This window comes from Rattus norvegicus, chromosome 1 (assembly GCF_021556685.1).
Source record: "Rattus norvegicus strain SHRSP/BbbUtx chromosome 1, alternate assembly SHRSP_T2T, whole genome shotgun sequence".
NCBI lineage: Eukaryota > Metazoa > Chordata > Mammalia > Rodentia > Muridae > Rattus > Rattus norvegicus.
The window spans coordinates 9,533,193-9,547,305 of record NC_141534.1 but is presented as its reverse complement, the minus strand read 5'-3'; the positions used below and the strand labels follow the sequence as shown (position 1 = coordinate 9,547,305).

Genomic DNA, 14,113 nt, shown 5'->3' with positions numbered 1-14,113 from the left:
CCCCCAGCCACACATTCACCCCCTCTCTGCCTTTAAGACTGAAGTCATTATTTCGAGACAGCAGCCCCATTTTTAGGACAGGTGGTATACACTTACACCAAGCCAACACAGAACCAATGTCTTTCATGGCGTGCTATTTATAAACACAATCGGATTTCCAGAATAGGAACTTCCAGATACCTTCCTTTCACCCACTTATAGCCTGCGCATTTTTTTCAACTGTGCTTGTAAAGTTATGGGGACCAAGCTCTAACTGTGGCTCAGTACAGCTCTGCGGTCCTATGGTTTGGGGTACTGGACTGCAGGCTCTTGAGAGAACTGTCTTCAGGTCTCTTTTCAGCCTGCAGAGGCATTTGAGGCTGTCCTCAAAGCAGGGGCCTTTCTGAGCACACTGCTGAACTTCCCTGCCCTGTGGTGTTTATGCCTGTCAAATCAAGGCCGCACTCAAGCATCCCCTTCTTCCAAGAAACCTCTCCCGCATGAGGGTTATTGTGCACCGTCTCGGCCTCTCTGCTGGTACTTCACCTGTCTCTTTCAAAAATAGCTTCCTTTCCTTTCTTTTCTGAAGCACGCCAGAGCGTACAGTGTTTGAGGACGGCAGTGAAACACTCTGCTTTCTACCAGTTCATACATATACTGCGCTTTATTTCCCATGCATTCTACGTGCAGCAAAGTTACTTTCGCTAAAATCCGCTGGCACCAAATGACTGTACAAGGTACCTCTGCACTGGATAAGCGATCTATAAAACCTCAACAAGCATGGGCCCTTTCTGTAAAACATTTCTGAACCAGTTGGGGCCATCTTCTAAAGACTAAAGGGAATTGAGCAATTTACTTTCTGAGATCTGGTTTTTAAAGACAAAACAAAGCCAAACCCCAGCCTGGAGTCAGTTTCAAACATGAACAACCCCAATCCCTGAGAAAAATAACAAAAATGAAAAGTCTTACAGGCAACAAGAACTGGAAATATTTAGCCTGGGGGAAGAAGAGAGTAAATAAAATGAACATTACCACCTAAATAACTGTAGCACTGTCTTCCAGGTGATGGGCAAATCAATCTCGCATCGCTGCTGAAAACTATGCTGCTCTCGAAAAGAAATATCACAAAGTAGGCGGGGCTTCCTCAGGAAAGTGGCGTTTAAGTAGAGGCTGACTACAGGCAGCCCAGGGTGAACTGTCCGGAATTATGTCCAACATGGCTGGGGATTAAATGATGGCTCCAATGGTCTTATCTAGTCTTACAAGAGACTTTACATTGCAAAGCAACCGGCCATCAGCTAACAGCTCAAACTCAATACATCAGACCTTATGCGTAAGACATTAGTCAGTGTCGTTTTGGAGACTTAAATGTGCTCAGTGAGTTACCTCAGCCACACTTAATACACAGTGCACCATAGTGAAAGAAGAAAAGTATCTCAAGAGATTCCCTGGCTCATACATAAACTCTTAACTCACTAGGAAAAAGAACAACAAGCCATGTGCAAATTCCAAAAGACGCTATTCACTCCTCCCATTTTCTGTCTCATTTCCCAGGGACACTCGCCTGTCAAATAGGAACAATTGTTCCCTTTATGCAGTGGTGTGGCATAGTGTAAAACTCTCCTAAGGAACTTAAATCCAAATGAGTTGGCTCAAAAGGCTACCACAAGTGTTAGATACACAAGGAGACAATGTTTGTTTGTTTGTTGTTTGTTTGTTTGATTTATTATGGCTATAAGATGGACTCCTATAGACTTGGTCCGTTTAGAAAACCACAGTAATTATTACTGTTTTTGATATGTCTTCTCCTTGTCTTCTATTGTCCCCTCTTGTATCACCCATAAGAATAAGAAGAGGGTGGTCAGGACAATTTCTTCGTGATACACATTTGTGTGATTATCCATCAAGGGATAAAACTTCTCCAGCTGTTACTGATCACTGCCGGGTTTCGTGAGGTTCAACACTAGCAAATTCTCCCCAAACAGCGCCAAAACTCAACTGATGATTTAACGAATTTGGAGTTTGTCCACTAGAAAACTCTAACATCCACATTTTGTGTCCAATTACTTGTTACATTCAGTACTGTTGAGTGATGTGTTTTTTTGTTTTTTGTTTTTTAAAGATCATTTAGAATATTCTGAGCCACTTGGCCCATTTTAAAGGCTACACTTGATTAAATTTGGGACCAAGTTCATTATGCATATTGCTAAGGTCATTTGAACGCGTAAACAGATTACATATTCAAAAACAATTGCCTTCGGATGCGTTCCATTTTGTGGGGTTTCTTTATTCTATTTATTTACTTTATTCTATTTATTTACTGTTTGAATACAGCTGTAACTGGCTTGATATTGTATCAGCCTTGCCTGGCCATGGTCTACACCAAGTTAAAACCCACGAGGAGACATTATCAAAAGCTATGGAGATTCTGGCCATCATCTCTCTACAAACACATATCCCGTAATAAACTGCACCAATAATAATCAGTTACCTCAAGAAGGTTCTGCTAACCCCTGTGCCAAACATAACTGCTGTAGGTTGGGCTTTTTTTTTTCTTCCCTCCTGCAACTGAATTATTCTCAAAAGTTACTGTGGCTTCGCCTCTAAAAATAGCCTGATTCCCTTGTATTGCCCTGCTCCATTCCCAAGAGGCAGAGCAGTGATACCAGCAAGACTTCACTTTCACAGATGAGAAAAACCAACAAAATATGATAGATGTACAGTCACTTGGCCTGAGTCATTTTGAAAATCAATAATGAGGCAAGCAATAAGTGCTGGGGTCAGGGTTTAGAGCCATCCATTCTGGCCGCTTCTCCGGCAGCGCTGTGAACTTTAATGAGCACACCCTCAGAAGACCAGAGCTGGCTTCTGAAATCTTCGTTTTGTTTTTTTCTTGGTGGTTTTTTTGTTATTATTATTATTATTATTCCAAAAAGTCCTATACTTCTAGAATAAACTTTGACACACGACTAATGACATGAAAATAAACCCAATGTTTATAACCTTGTGGTTTTCCTCCTTCCTTAAAGGCATGGAGACTATGCCAACTGTAAGAATCAAGGGAAGAAAGAAACAAAAACTTTGATCATTGCTCCTTGGGCAGTTAAGAGCTGAACTCTGCATGACCTATCTACAAAGTGCTGGGCTGGCCATCGGGACTGTCCCACGGGACACTGCCCAGTGCTCAAGACAGAGAATTTCACCACCAGCTTTGTGAGACAAGGCAACAATGTTTCAGTCCAACTCTGCCCTCCATTTCGCTTGGCCCCCATGGGACAAGGGCAAATGGGGGGTGGGGGGGTGGAATAATACACTCTCTTTTTTACACTGTTATTTATCTAAGCTGGCCCACCAAGAAACATCCTTACACTCCCAACCTGAGAGCAAGAGCCACTTTACATAAAGAAAACGGGACAAGGAAAACTAACTCCGCTTACAGACAAACTCCAGTTCAACTAACTACGAAGTCCCTTCCTCAGCCATGGAGGAGTTGGTGTGTTAAAACTAGAAAGGTGACATAGGCAATGGCTTCAAGAGGTTTTTGTGACTAGAGAGCATAGAATAAAATGGAAAACAGCAAGACACACTTAGGGGAAGCACACTGAGGGACTGCCCACGGAAACTGAGTCAAGACTGATCCATTTAAGGTTCCTTCCCTGGGCTGTAAGCATACCCCATCTTGCAGAGAGATTTCTTTCCTAATCTTCAACAGATGTTTCTGGAGATATGGATACACCACGTGACCACTGAGAAACACTGGGACTGGAATGCTTTAGTGGAAGTGGGAGCCATCCTAATCTACTAGAAACTTTATTCACTTGAATAAGATCAAAATACAAATTCCAGATATGAGCTTTGCATCAGCACACTCACAAATGCATTTATAATACAATGTGATGTGTCATTTGAAAATAAAAAAAAATGTATTTCATTCTCATGCCACGGGGGCTGACAACACAGAAATATTAAATATTATTTAAATTCCTTTGTGGTTTTTTTCTTCTTTTTGGGACAGAACACTATGTTTGGCGCTGTTCTATACCCTCAACCCTCAAAAAATTAAAAGTAAATACATATATTTATATATATATATGTATTTACTTTTACACATATGTGTATAAATGCACATGTTTAAATTAGTGGGATATCTCAGGAGTGATTTAAGAAATCTTTCAGTGTTTATTTAAACCCCATTACGGCTAAGGGACTCATTATGTAAGCAGGAATTATTGAACACCTTGAAAAAATATAGCATGTTAACTGGATTTGCAAGAAACACTTCTAAATCTATCTCGTAGAACGCAAACTCTCTAAGGGCTAAGACCCTCTTTTTACTATTTTGTTCCCTGGCGATGCCTCCATGTCTAGACCACCACCTTTCCCAGATCACCAATATTGGCTAAATTAATAAGGAAAGCATTTTAAAGTCAGCAGCCCCCAAAACGCCCCATGGTGTCTCTTAAGTGGACCCAAGGCCTCAAGGGTGAACATTGTCTCCCAGCCACTGAGACTTAGGCAAAAGTTCAAACTGGGTAATTCAGGCACCAAGGGCTATTTTTAGACCAAAACCTTCCCACACCAGAGAGTTCTGTTCACATCACTGGTACAGCACACAGGCTGAGCTGGATGAGAAGTATCCAAGATCTTAATTGGCGGTTCCACTTGTTAGCCGGCGAAGCCCTGTACATTATGACATTGTTTTATAAACCATTTCAATCAAGAGTTTAACAGACCATTTAAAATACCTCAGGAATATTGTACTGTCACAACAATTCGAGTTCTTTTTGTGTTTTTCACTTGGGAGCCATCTCCCTTAAAAAATAATCACAGCTTCCCGGTACTCCACACTCACAGAGCTCACAGAGATCAGAGCACGTTCCCACAAAAGTTTCACGCTGACCCTCCAGCGGATATTCCCTCCTCTCATAACCTTGGGGCAGCCGAGTAGATTCCACTCTGTTCTGATTTCAAACTCAGGCTCCTGCCCCGTGAGGTATCCACTGGACACCTGGTGCACACCCACAGGCTGCTGAGGGAACCCATGTGCTCAGCGCTGAAACTAATGGGACTTCACTTATTTATTTTTTTGAAAGGCTCTTAGTGCGAACAGTCACACCCCATGGATTGGCACTGAGCCCTCAGTTCAAATCCTGCGCCACTAATGACTCAGTTCCTCTGCTTGTAAACATAGAGACAGCAACGCCAAATTGTCTAGGGCTGCTCGCAAGTGGGCACTGGGACCTACTATGAGTCCTGTCACAGGACAAGAGCTCTGTAAACCTCCAATCCCTTCCTCCTAACTTATTTGCTCAGTTGGGCCCTGTGCCGATTTTTCTTTAACTGTTTTTTTATTTCCCCCAGTCTGGTAATACCATAATTACAGACTAAAATGACACTGCATCCCCTGTAACTACGAAGTAGAACTTAAAACTGATCGAATATGCAGACTATGCGTTGGAAGAGGCTCTAAAGCCATCTGTTCTGATCTCTCTCATTTCCAAACGAAGTCCGGGAGAGCTGAGATGTCTGGCTTCCAGGTTGTCACAAAAAGCTCCCTGCAAAGGAAGAGCCAAGCCTTTTCGCACCGCACCCCTCTATACCTTCCCTGGCTCCTGCCTCCCAGGGCAGAAGCATGGCAACACATGTAATTTTCAGACAATTAAGAAGTATAAAATAACCTCAATTTAATTGCGTCCAATTAACAAGGCAAATTAGCGTTTCATATGTACACTATTAAACTAGTTGTCTGGCTTCCAAAAGAAATAAAGCAGAGTTTCAAATGAATCTCCCATTTTGGAGTACAAAGCTACTTACAATTTAAATAACCTTCCCAATAATCTTCCTTATATGGAATTAGACAGGGTCTCTATTTTAAAACAAATGTTTTCTCGACCTACCTAGGTAAGAATTAACGGTGCTACTTTGTAACTTATCAGTACCTGCTCTCTTGCTGAACGCCTATGATTTTCTATGTCTGTGTGAGGGCATGTACACCTTTCAGAACCCCAAGCTATGACAAATGAGGGTGGGTATAAGTTTACCCGACGCCTAGCTGCCAAAATTCCAGGCTTTTGCTGCCCTTTCACATCAAGAGAATCTGCCCCAATCCATAAGCTCTCGCACGACCTGCTTTCTTTTGCCAAATGAAGTTCTCCATGTAAACCCTTCACTCACTGTCCAACACTGTCATGACTTAGATACGCCTGGTTACCAATTAAAAACCACGTTCTAATAGCTTTCCCGTGAATCACCTACCCATTCCTTAAACATTCCCGCCCCAAAGTACAAACACTCTGTGACTTTAACTAAGAGTACTTTTACACACTGGTATTTGATGGTCAGTTTCCTCTCCATCAATGTTGACTATTTTCCAGGGTGAAACTTTGTTGCTTCAAAGAATAATGAGAAACTTCACTTAGAATGCTGCTCAGAGCAGCAGTAATGTTTAATAAAGTACTTGAATGAATAGCTTTGCTCACTTGCTTCGAGTTAAGGAAACATTAAGACAAAGACAAAAGAAGTCTCACTGTCACCCAAAAGACACAACCTCCATACTCAGTAGTCAACCTCCGTGTGTGTGTGTGTGTGTGTGTGTGTGTGTGTGAGAGAGAGAGAGAGAGAGAGAGAGAGAGAGAGAGAGAGAGAGAGAGAATTTTATGGCAATCTGACCAATGCCTTACCTCCAAAACTTTATAACCTTTTTAAACCACACACTTCCAAGGATTGTTTCTCCAGCCCAATCCTCAGATTCATATCACCCTCCTCTACAGACTTCCAAGGTCCTAGAGGATCTAGAGCGAGTTTGCCTGACTCTCCCAGTCCAGTCCCCCGAAACACACCTGTCCCCGTCCGTCCTACCCCACCACACCATTCACCTTGTTCAAATCCTGCTTGCTTCCTTCCATTCTCCCCAGTTTAGGAAGCAGGAAGCCTCTGCGTCCATTTTTTCTGAACCTGGGAGTTTTAATTCTGTATTATAGCAAGGTTTACTTACTGGGAAATGATACATCATCTCTGGACTAATAAAGAAGCCCTGAAGATGGAGGTAACCATCCTGTTGTCTGGCAGTAAGGCTGTCTACAGAGTCCAGACTTGGACTGCCACTTACGGCTTCAGATAATAAAAATGGAGACAGTGTTAACAAAATAGTACGCAGGGCAAGGAAAGCTGTCTTCTCCAGCCTTTATTTTCAGTTCTTTCCCTTCAACGTCACGTTACTCTGACTCTAAATCATATGGAATTAGATCCTGATCTGCGGCAATGTGAATAAATTCTCTGGAGAATGGTAAGCGTCACCCTTCACTAGTTGTGGAGGAATACATAGCTCATGCATGGCTCCGAAGACTTACTGGTTACTTAACACAAAGACCCTGTTTTCAAACACTCCGGATTTGTGGTCATACAAGAGTGCAAGCTGAGGTCAGCTCATCCAGTGCCTCTAAAAACTTCCACAGAGTCAGAACCGACTGACTGATAAACACTACGAAGGAAATGTCTGTTACACATCTCCATCCAGCCCCAGGAAATTCGCTTCCCAACAATCATCTTCTAGGTTGCCCAATCAAAAGGGCATCAAATGGCCTGATTTGTAGGAGCAGGCCTCATTTCCGCCCGGTTGGATAATCACTCATGAGGCCAACCTGTCTCGGTAGCCTGACCCCCAAGGTCTAGCCTTACCTTGTTATTGCTTCTCCCTTGGTATCAGCCCTCCAGCCCTTGCTTCCAGCCCCCTGGTCACATCTCAACCCCATGACAATTACAATTTGTTCTTTCAAAACTTTCCCATCCACTTTTCTTTACTTGACTCTTTGCTCCCAGACCAGGGTGACATACACTACTTTATGTATCTTCCGCAGCAGTGAAAATAGATGCAATATTACTCAGGTATTACACCTTCAACGCATGATCGACACCTGTCCATCAACTCCCTGACTTCACCTATCATATCCGTAGTAGCTAACATAAGTCCCACCCATAGAAAATATGTACACAATGCAAGACTAGATGATCAACTTGATAACAGAGCATCTGTCGTGGTATTCTGAAAAGACAACTAAGATTATTTGTGTGAAATGTTTTCTGGTTTTTGTTTTGTTTTTTAAATGTGGTCCTGATTATCCCCGACCCTGCAGACAAACATCCTATGAACCCAAAAATGATGCCACTCCACCTGCTTCCTGCCCAGACTCACCCTGGGGGACAGAAGCACCCCTGTATCTTTTCTCCTCCGTGCCAACGTGGTTGCACCGTGGTTTAAGTTAGCAGGAAGAATAAACTTCCAGATTAAGTTAGACAGTAGGTCACTTGTCCTACTTGGTACCTCAAATGATGGATCCTATGAACTGTATGATCATATTAGCACATCTTTGATCCAGGCCAATAATAGATGAAATATCAATCAGTCCTGGTTCAGTTCAAATACGCAGCCAATCAAAACCCGTGTCACTTTAATACTGGATCATTACGGAGAAGCCAGATTTGCATGGGGACAAGGGACACAACATCGTCTTTGGGAAGTTTTAAATTATATCATGACAATTAAGTGCTAAAATGTTTTTCCAAATGACCTAAGGAGTGTCTGAGACCTTTAGCAAATACTAATTTTCAAGCTCTTTAAGTTTTACCATGACACCAAGGGAACACTCCTCCATTGTGACATCAGGAACCAATAAGAAAGTAATACCATTTCTCAGACATTTCCTTCAAGCACGTACAACTGTGTTACCATAAAAGCCTCCCTGCTGTTTTTACTACTCTGCGTCCACTCACAGCTTCATAGAAAAGGCCTTATGTATTTATCAGCATCCCTTCAGGGATTAAAACAAACCCACTTAACCTTCAGGGTTTGAGGTTCCAGATGAAACTCCAGGAAGCAGAGTTAGCAACCTTCCTCTGCTCCATTCTCTGATGACACTCTAAACATCACAACACTGACATACCAAGGTGTAGTCAAACCATGGACTCGGGGCGAATCCACAGGAAACTCCCTAACTGAGAAGTCCACCGCTGAAATGTTCAAGTAGACGTCCACAGAAGAGCCACTTCTCCACCCACAGGACTGCTGTAAAGGACTAACACATAATACAACGATCTCCCTGGGTTGGTGTGAACTAAAGTGTGAAAACTGTGTGACAGCCAACAGGAGAGCAAACCTTTCGTCCCACAGCCATGGGTCCAAATGTTCTTACCACTTTCCTCTTATTATAATCGTCACCATGCCAGAGGTTTCAATTACTTCACATGTAATACTGGACTACATTTTCACCATGCCAAATATTCTCTACTCATCTTTTCCTAGGTTGAAGTTTTCAAACTAAACTCTGCTAATTACTGGTACCAAGTCAAGAACTGAAAAGAAACAGAAATAGCAAACTTATTATCTGTCGTTGTGGCTGAAATAAAATCCTTAGCATGTACATACACATACAAACACACACACACACACACACACACACACACACCACTGCCAAAGTATAAATTCATCATTTAGGGAATAAGCATAAGGCACTCAATCTGATTTCTGAATAATGTCACAGTGCCAACAGTTCAAGCCCACACATGCACCATTATTCTCCAAGGCACGCCTGCATATATGTTGCCCTCTGTTTTGTTTCATAGTAACAAGAATATCTGTAAACACATCCCAGGGAAAAGGAGCTGATCAATCAAAAGATTCTGCTAGGTAATCTTTCAACACAGTAAACAGGACCCTCTCCTTATGTCATATGTTACCGGAAATAAATTCTTGCCGAACATACTACAGAAGTATTTTTTCTACGTCCCCTGCCCCATCTAACCAATTAAAATATAATCTTTTATTTATAATATATAGATAGTACATGTTCTAAGTATGTGCTATCATTAATATTAACTAACACCCTCCCTAACTTTCCCCAATCAATTTTCATCTATTTAATTTTAAGCAACTTTAAATACATAAATATTAGCTGCTACTCATACGGAGTCTACTAAAATGCCATCACTGAAACAAACTACAGATGCCAATAAGCAATTCTGTGTTACGACCCACCTCTTCTCAAAGCAACAAAGTATCTCAGATAATTTTCAAGAGTCAGCCCTGTAATACATAGTATTTGTTTTCCTGTAAATGAGAACTCTACTGCCCAATTCACGCCTAGTGGTCGAAGAGATTATGACACATGAAGCACACTGTCATTCTGTGGCTACTGACAACTCCCTGCCTGCTCCAACTAAAAATGCAGTTGTAATCTGATACTATGACTCCTCAGAGCTCCACCAGAATTTTCTCTTAGCAATAAAAAAATGACTTCCACCTTATTCACATGCACGGCATTCCAGTTTTAATAAACTGCCGGCCCGCCATCCCAAAATTCAAACCGGGCATGCTCATTATACAATCCTCTTGGGTAATTCGTAACACTGTATTTTGGCGTGCTTATAGGACAAATAAGCAAGCGGGCATTCACACATCCTAGCACGTATGTATGTAACGATACATGAACATACGTAAAACAACTTGGTTTGCTCAAGGGCAAATGGGATCCTTATCACTAGAAGAAATGGGTCTAATAAAGTTCCCTGGCCTTTTGCTAGGCAGAGAGAGATCACTGAAATTTTTATTAATATCGATCTTATTAATACTTCAAGTAATTTCTAGGTTTGATCATTCACGCAAAAGAAACTGTTGAAGAGAAAAAAAAAAAAAAAAACAGCCCTGATGAGGGCTGAGTTGGCAAAAACAGCAACAACAACAACGACGACGACGACGAAAACAAGATATATACAAAAACAGCCCTCCTGTGAATTACTGAAGTCTTGCTTTGAGAGTGCAAGAAAGTACCTGTATAGTATTTTTTTAATAATTTGGTGTTATTTTTAAAATGGCAGAAAAGGAAAGAAGAAAAAAAATCAGTTCAATTTTCCTATTATAATGAAAGGACCGGAAGCAAGCTTCTCTGTGTTCATTTTAGGCCTAAATAACTGTGCAGAGCATAAGGGTTTTGCAATGTCAGTTGCACACACAGCTTCCTGTGTGAATTCTAAGCCATTACAGGTGTTCTGGGGTTTCCAGTGTAACCTATTATCAAGAGATTCCTCTGGTCCCTTCTATGCTAGCCCCTCTGCCCTCAGCCCAAGCACGTTACTGCGGGTCTCCTCCTGGCGTCTGTGTTACAGACCCTTTCTCTTCCCTGTGCCTCCGGAGGTGAGAGCGCCCACTTTCCCTAGGCGACGCAAGTCAAAAGCTTTCGCATTCAGAGGACTAGTTCCTGCAGTCCTTTGCACTTAGATGCTTTCAAGTAGGCGAGTGAGGCGAGCCACTGCAAGAAACGCTCCTTCCCCTCGGTCTCTTCCCCCCCGCTAGAAGCTGCATCCCTGCAGCACAACATCCAGAGACCCTCTCCGACCTTCTAGCCTCCACACAAACTGAGCTTTGAGGGTTGGGGTCGCATTTTCTCCCGTCCTCTGCTGCACTGGGTATGTTATGTAAGAGGGACAGGACGCGGGAGGCACATGCGTATAAAGCGCACCGATCTGTGATAACAGCTGGGATGGCAAGGCTAATCTGGAGTCGTACCCCCACCAAATACGACAGACAAATCACCCCCACCATACACACACACACACACACACACACACACACACACACACACACACACACGCACGCACGCACGCACATATAGAAGCTATGTTTTCCTGTCTTAGCCCTACCAGCACCAGACGCACAGAATGGAAAGGAGGGGGTTGGGGGTGAAGGGAGGTGAGAGGTGCGGCGGCAGCAGCACATCTGCTTTGATAGCAGCCAGCAGAGCCGCCGCGGCAGAGAGCCCCTCGTTAACCCCCTTCCTGTGGCTGCACCACGTCATGGAACATTCCCGGAACGGGCCAACGTTCCACCCACTTCAGGGAACAGACATAAAGGCGCAGACCCAGCTCCTCGCGGTGCACTGCCCAAACACACATGTTTCTTCCCGATCCCCCGACCAGAAGCACAAACAAGCATGCAATCCGCCCCCACCCGTCTCCACGCGCCGGGGGCCAGCCGGCGGCGGCTGGAACTGCTCTGCGGCCGGTGCACCCGCAAGGCGAGGGCGCCTCCGCCTGAACCTTCCATGGAGACAGTCCCCTCCTTCTTCGCTTCCTTCCTTCCTTCTCTCCTTCCTTCCTTCCTCGCTCCGGAGGAGAAAGGAGTCACCGAATTGCCCAGCGCCAGCGCCTCCGCCGCGCTCGCTCGGCCGCAGGCCGGCGGCCCGGCCCTTGCGGTCCGCTCGCCCGCTCGCCCGCCCGCGCCGCCCCCAGCCCCGCGCCGCGCCCCCTCCCCCGCTACCTGACAACGGGCCGCCGGCCGCGGCAGCCGCAGCGGTGGCCGGGCGGTGCGCGCCGGTGCACGTCCCTCATTAGTAACCAGGCACATTCCTGCCTCCAGCGCTCCCGCGCGGCCCCCTCCCCCCCAGGACATTACGCAAAGCAGCCTCCCCTCATCTGCATAGAACCTCGGCCAGGGTATTCCCCGCATTTCCCAATGCGCCCGACCCCCCTTGCCTAGGTCTCCCCCATCCCCGCCCCCTCCGACCCTTACCCCTGGGCCACCGGGAAAGCGGCCGGGGGCGCGCGCCACGGAGGGGGCGATGGAGTTGGGAGAAGGCGATTTCAGGGTAAAGTGAAACAAGCTCGATCTCTGGTGCAGGCAGGAAAAACACGGCACCGAGGCCACTTACCGAGCCGAGAAGGGACCTAGATTCCCGCCGCTCTGCTCTGCCGGCGGCCGGTGCGCCCTCCACGCACCCCAGGGCTGCACCCAGTACCCAAGAGTCGAGGCGTGGAGGGAGGCTGCTACCCAGCCAGGAGACCTTTCAAGTTGCTCGAGCTCCGGCAAGCTTCAATGTCCAAGACTCAACTTGGCAAATACTTGTGCCACAGTCACCGAAGATGTCTTTTTTTTTTCTTTTTCCTTTTTCTTTCTCTTTTTGAGGAGACCCTCCTCCACCGGGGAGAGACAGCGCACGGCGGCGCCCCGCTCTCCAGCTCTCCACCCCCTCACCTCCAGCCCGCCTCCCGCCGGCCGCCAGCCTCCCGGCCGCGAGCCCCTCGGGCGGCTGTCAGCTCCCGGCAGTCCGGGTGACAGCGGCCGAAGGAGGGCGCGACGCAGCGGGCGGTGGGGGGGATCCTCGCAGCCGCGGCGGCCGCTCACCTGTAAAGTCACAGCAGCGCAGGAGGAGGAAGAGGAGGGAGAGGAGGAGGGGAGGAAAGCCCCCCGATGCCCTTGTTCTTGCTGCCGCGGCCGCTCCTCGCCCAGGCTGAGCGTGTCTGGTGGGGGGTGTCTGGTAGCATTTCCTTAAGGACAGAGGGAGGGCGGGCGCGGAGGGAGGGAGGAGGGAGGGAGGCGATCCCCACCGCCAGCCCAGGCTCCTCTTGCCTTTATTTATATATTTATTTATTTTCGGACACTGTTAGGAGATGGAGCCAGGGCGGGGGCCAGGGCGGCCAAGCTGGGGCTCGAGCCGCCGGGACCCGGGCCGCAGTTTGTCGGCGTGAGGGAGCCGCAGCGGCCGCCTCCCCTCCGGGCTGTGGACGCACCGGGTTATTCCTGGCAGCGCCTCCCCGAACAGAAGTTACTAGGAGGAGTGCGCGGCGAGGGCGGGCGGGGGAGAGGCGAGGGAAGGGAGGGAGGAAGAGGGAGAGACTCAGCCAGCGACGTCATCGGATCCCCCAGCGCGTCCCTGGGAGGGAGGCTGAACCAGAAAAACCAGTCTGGAGCCGGCCAGCGGGCGAAGGATGTGCGGTGCGCCCAGCGACCCGGACTGGCCCCGCTGCCCCGCTGCGGGTGCGCGGGTAGGGAAGGTCGCGGTCGCCCTTCCTTCCCTCGGAGCCGAGATCTCCCCTGAGAGCGGGTATCAGCTTGCCACGCAGAAACACTGGGACGTCTGAGCAGTCTGAGAATTTCCTACTAGGGTGTGGAAACCTCCGTGCCCATCCCCTTCCCTCTCTACCCCTCTTCCCACGTACTGGTTCCTTGCCTTCCTAGGGAAGGAAATTAGGTATCAGTGGGATCCTTACATTTTGCCCGGGTACCAGGGATCTCTCGCCTCTTCACCTTCCGACTGCACTCACGATTTTGTTATCAATTGAGGGGGAAAATTTTTTGCTGCAGCCC

General features: G+C 46.5%; 1 protein-coding gene across 7 annotated transcripts in view; it reads right to left on the bottom strand.

Moving 5' to 3' along the window:
• Hivep2 (HIVEP zinc finger 2) overlaps window positions 1-13,271 on the bottom strand; it is a 199,729-nt gene extending 186,458 nt beyond the window's left edge. For 2 of the 7 annotated variants that reach the window (NM_001440165.1, XM_087551830.1), the window contains 1 exon segment: window positions 12,678-13,271. The gene's annotated coding sequence lies outside the window, so the exon portion shown is untranslated. 7 annotated transcript variants of the gene reach the window in all.
• Window positions 13,272-14,113: the final 842 nt, after the last annotated feature.